We start from the raw sequence: 6,117 nt of genomic DNA, 5'->3' as shown, positions 1-6,117 counted from the left end.
TATTTTTGTGATTTTTTTTCTATTGATTCAACTTTGACCTTTTAAGGTTTTGGTTGTTATTTGCCCTTGCAAAAAGTTTGCTTGCTAGAGTTAGACCGAGATAAGTCTGCAACGGTTTTGATAGCGCACGCAGTGCAAGTGTTATTATAAACGTCATACTTTTATGAAATTATGTCGTCGAGTAAATAACACTATCAAAATCGTTGCAGTCTTTTCTTGGTCTAACTTTGATTAAAACGTGTAAAAATTCAATGTAAAAACCACAATTTTGAGTAATTTGTTGAACGCACTTACAGCCCCTCTGGTGTTCCGGGTGTCCACGGGCGACGGTAACCGCTTACCATCTGGCGATTGGTCTGCTCGTTTGCCTCCTATATCATAAAAATAGATCCCATAATTGAGAATAGATCTCTGTGAATGTCGGAAATTATGAGTTTAATTGATATGGAACTTATCAAAATATGTACGTAAATCTGATCCTAAAAACCGGCCAAGTGCGAGTCGGACTCGCGTTTCAAGGGTTCAAGGGTACATTAAGTCCGACTTACGCTTGACTGCACATTTCTAATAGGTTTTCCTGTCTATAGGTAGGTAAAGAACTATTTTGTTTATATTTTTCAAAATTTTAGGCCCAGTAAAGACCGTATTGTTAAGTATAGGGACAGATAAAACCTGGTCTAACTGTTGGCATGTGTATTATTTTGTATTACTATGTTCTAAGAGTTTGATCTGAGGGTATTTTTAAGCTATATCTGATTTAAGAAGGTTTGTAATTTTTTTTATTTTAGGGACTTTATGATGCTTTTAATACCGTATAGCAAATACAGTCCGGACAAGCCTATCGAGCTGAATTTGAGACTATTTCTCTGACTCTTTGGTACGATTTAAAGTAACAACAGGTTAATAGGCTGCCAAAACATGTTATCTAAGTGTCCTCTTCATGATTGTTCAATTGAGCAGCTGCGGAATAAATGTGGTGAATTTTTATTTTTACATAAAAACGATTTTTCACCCCACGTTTTGGAATCCCTTCAATTTCTGATGCAAGCGAAATGACGGAGACAGCTAGAAGAATAAGCTAACGGACATTCATGGCGTTGATCCATCGCTAGAGCGGGTCGATAGAAAAGCTCCATGATAGTTATATTAGTTGTCAAAGTCAGAGTTGTCGTAAGCAACATGCCATATTCTCTAAAAGGCCACCATGCACAGATCCTAAACTTTTTTTTTAATGAAAAGAAATGCTTAGACTATGTCCAGATGTTTCGCTATACGAAGCATGTGTAATTGCTGTTTACATAGTACGATTTTTTTTGTGTGATATTGTCTTGTTCGAAACCCCAAATTTTCTTGTAGTATTTCTCAGCACTCGTAATTGTTACTCGAGAGGATTGGGTAAATTTTGTCCAAACCATTATGCTTTACGTCAAGGTCCCAGGACGAAATGTGTTCCTTATTAAAGCACTAATTAAACACATGCGTAATTTTGAAATAAAAATATAATAGCAAAAAAACACGGCTAAGTAAAGTTGTCCCTATAATTAACGATACGGTCTTTAGTTTCGGAGATAAAGAGGGAGGGGAATGATCATTTTTTGGCTATTTTCTTAAATAACTTCGAACCTATAAATTATAAAATTATAAAAAAAATATATTTGAAATTCTCAAGATGAGCTCTTTCATTTGATATACCTACCTATAACGCGATAGGTATAGTTTGAAAAACTTTATTTTTTATTTTTTTCATTTACCCCCCAAAAGTGGCCCCTATGTTTAAAATTCATTTGTTTACGTTACATGTCCATCTTTGGGTCACTAATTTACAAATGTGTGCCAAATTTCACAGACAGACAGAAGCATGAGTGATCCTATAAGGGTTCCGTTTTTTCCTTTTGAGGTACGGAACCCTAAAACTACTACTCATAACAATCTGTGCAGAAAGAGAAGAGTCATAAAATGTATCTATTAGTAGGTACCCTTATATTCTACAACTACGACTCTTCCCTTTCTGCACACACAAAAAAAACATGGGTTGAAACCTTAGTTGTGCCACGTTGTGCTCTTGTGCTTGTATAGAGCAGAAAGAATCGTGCTCGAAAAAAAAATGCAATAAGATGTATTTTAGTAAATCTATATTTCTTAAATATTCAGAATATTTTGCTCTATAAAGAAGCTGACTGTACTCCGCTAAACATGTAAAGTATACGTATTTGAACAAGGAAAGAGAATGTCGAATGATTGCTGTGTTTACAGTAAATTGTTGCGCCATTAGATGTGTTGACAAGGAACTGATAGCTTCCCAAGTAACACAAAAGTAGCTGAATATTGTTTGAATAATAGAGCATTCCGTACTGTATGCTGAATAAGGTAGCTGTATAACGTCTGTTAAGCGCTTATACAGACGTTATACAGAAGGTTTGGGCGCAAAGTGGGCTAGCCCACGCCGCTTATTACTGAAAATACTGAATAACAGTAATGTAATAGCTGTATAAGTGTGTGCCCACACATTGAATCGCTGAATAACACTTGTATAGAGGCTGTCAAAAGCTTCTATACCGCTTTTAAACCAAAGTTATCCAGATTTGTATAGAATGACTCAGTTAGTCACACGTTATGCAGCTTTTGGTTCAAAAGTGCATTGTTACAGAAAATATATTCAGCTATTTGTGTATGATTTGTCTTCCATTTTAATTTGTGAACTCGTGTCAAAGTGTAGTGTCTGAAGTGAATACAAAATAAGGAGGACATTACCCATATATTGATTTGATGTTTACATAACATCAATTTCATTGCGCATGCGACTTTACTGTTAATATATATATACATTTTATTTAAAATTTTAAAGCGCCGCGTAAATAATGCACTGTTTAGAAAGTAAATATAGAAAATGTAGTACTCCACTTTTAAATTTGTAATTTTTTTGCGGTGTTTAGATGTTTTCGTGATAGAAAATGTACTTTAACAAGTTATGCTACGATAAAACTAGTTTTATAAATGAATATAAATGGGTTTTTCAGTTCATTTTAAATTCCTATTTAATTTTAGAGGTTAGAATATGAGCACCGTAATGGCGTCCGACTGTGCTGAATATAAGCTGCTACCACAGCTATTACGTGCTAAATTTCTGAATAGGCATTCACATTATTCGCGTTACTAAGCTAAGTACATGTTAGATAATAATGGTTTTAGAACAACAAGTTTTGAATAACATCAGTATAATAGTAATTGTTTTCGCAATCTTAAAGCATATTAGGGTTCTATACACAAATGGTAAAAACCACATAGATCCTCACTAGTTTGATGAGAAACATTATAGGTATGTAACACGGGCAATATTCAATCCTACTTCCTACTAATATTATAAACGCGATATAATATTTAAGTTATATGATAAATCTGGGGGCACGGCAGACTACACAGTTATTTTTTCCGTTATCAGTTCCGACAAATATGTAGTAGGTAAAGGTATACGCAAAGATGTACGAAGTGAGTACGAAGATGTGTATAGTATGAGTATGGTGTGGTTACGAGTATGGTATGAATATGAATATGGTATAGGTGCGAAGGTGCGGGTATATTAGTAGCGGGTATCACGGGTATGAGTACAAGTATAGTTTGGTATGGGCAGTATTGTTTAGGTATGAGTACGAGTATAGTGTGGGATGGGTATGAGTAGACCCACTTGAAACCTAAAAACAGTCTGTTCAAAATCGATTGATCGATTGTGGAGAATCGATTTCGCTATATTTTAATGGGGGTGATTATTTAATTTTTCTCATACCCAGTCGAGTCTAAAAGTTTTTAATGCAACAATATCAATAACTAGCATTTGCCACCTTGTTTGCAAACTAGCAACAACCTTAAATGGCCATTGGTAAACTTTATCTCGTTGCAGTAAGGTATGCAAATGGTCAGTTAACAGTGTTTACGATGGTAGCTAGCAATTGTTTTACGTCATTAAAACGACAATGCATCTTGTGTAAAATAACCAATCGAAGAGAATTGTTAAGAAAACTAAACCTCGATTTTTTAAATAATGGTTGGATTAAAGAAGATATACGCAAGATGCGTTCAAAATAAAATAAAAACACGCTCAAGCTCAAAGCAAACAGGCTCAAGTAGCACTGTTGACCGTGTATAAACTTATAAAGCTACGGAACCCTCTCCACCGCGCATTTGTTGATATTAAGCAGTAGTTTGAATAGCGCTGCTCATTGCGTTCATTTTGCAGCTTTTAGCAAGAAAAGATAGTATATGTGTACTAAAATCGCTATAACTTAAGTATAAGTGTTGTTTTAGTATTTATTATTCAGACGTTATGTCTATAAAAGCCATAACTAACCCATATATGCAGCTACTGAATAACAAATAATATGTGGATTTCATTACAGCTTCCAGTAATAGCGTCCACCTTTATTCAAAAACTAGCATTAAAACAGAAACTGCAACCGCTTTTATACAGTTGAAAGTCTTAACCGACGCTTCTTTTCAGCATTTAGTAGCCACTATCACATTTTTCTTAATATTGTCTGCTTAATATCTCACGACACAAAATCATCATCATCATCATTTCAGCCTATATACGTCCCACTGCTGGGCACAGGCCTCCTCTCATGCGCGAGAGGGCTTGGGCTATAGTCCCCACGCTAGCCCAATGCGGATTGGGGACTTCACATACACCTTTGAATTTCTTCGCAGATGTATGCAGGTTTCCTCACGATGTTTTCCTTCACCGAAAAGCTAGTGGTAAATATCAAATGATATTTCGTACATAAGTTCCGAAAAACTCATTGGTACGAGCCAGGATTAGAACCCGCGACCTCCGGATTGAAAGTCGGACGTCATATCCACTCGGCTACCACCGCTCTCCCGACACAAAATATATACAGCTAATTGCTGCTAATGCTGCTATTATGCAGCTTTTAGTAACCACAAATGCTTTAAGCTGAATAATGTCTGACTAACTGTGTAAGAAATAATTATTATTCAGCTTTAATATGCAAAACCGATACTATGCAAAATTTATTCAGCATTTATTGGTATATAGGCCCCACTAGGCCCACATATTTTCTTATTCCGAATTTAGTAATTTCCACCGCTTATGCACAAAATTTATGCAATCTTAATTTGAATAAGATGATAATTTTACTCTATTATCCTGCTTGTGTGTTACTTGGATTAGTAGTACAGGCTTGAGACACTCAAATCGCAGGTCCTGGGTTCGAATAATACTCTCTACTCTCAGCCCTCACACTGGTGTTGCCCTTGAGTCATCCTACGGTACGTTTTTCACATCTACCCTCGAGAACGCAGCTCTTGCGACTCCATCAGTTATTTATTTATTATTGTTGTTAAAGATACATTAGTGAAACCTCTCGAGTGCTCCAGCAGGTATTTCCTGCCTTATACTAAGTATACCCACAGTGAAGTGAACGCCCTCACGTAGCAATTTTCCTCCAATCGCAGTAATGGGCCCGGTCCCGTTTGCTACAAAAACACGCACGCCATAGAAAGTTGCGCGATCCGAGAGATACGATTGATTTGAGCTTCATTGAGCATCAATCAAAGAATAAAGGAATATATAAGCATAGGAAAATTTAATTAATCAGTCATTTTCGACCTTCCCCCTCGACCCGCACCCTCCGCTGTTTGTTACGTGTTTTCTTGCTTATGTATAAGTACTGAGGTTTGAAACCCCTCGTGCCTGCTAAAACGCTGAATCTGAGAGGTATAGTCTGTCAAGCCATTTCAGTTAGTAGAAAAAAGCAGCAAATTTCAAAAGGTAGGCGCCAAAGGGTTATCGTCCCATAGAAAATTTGAATTTATACATAAACAGGTTGAATAAACGTAGGATATTTGAATAAGGTAGCTTCATCTGAGGAATCAGATCCGCTACAGATGCAGGATGGCCGAGATCTGACACAGGCTAATTGTGGAAAACAAAATAGGTACATTAGGTACTATAAGTACCTATATCAAAGGGAGAAAGAAACTGTCGTTTCATTATGTTCTCTCCAAGCGCTACGAGTACTCGTATAAACTACCTACATAGGGGCTGTCCATAAATTACGTCATCGATTTTTGACGATTTTTCTCCCCGTCCCCTAAAATCATCCA

This window comes from Cydia splendana, chromosome 10, assembly GCF_910591565.1.
Source record: "Cydia splendana chromosome 10, ilCydSple1.2, whole genome shotgun sequence".
Classification (NCBI taxonomy): domain Eukaryota; kingdom Metazoa; phylum Arthropoda; class Insecta; order Lepidoptera; family Tortricidae; genus Cydia; species Cydia splendana.
Note: the sequence above shows the minus strand (reverse complement) of the source record.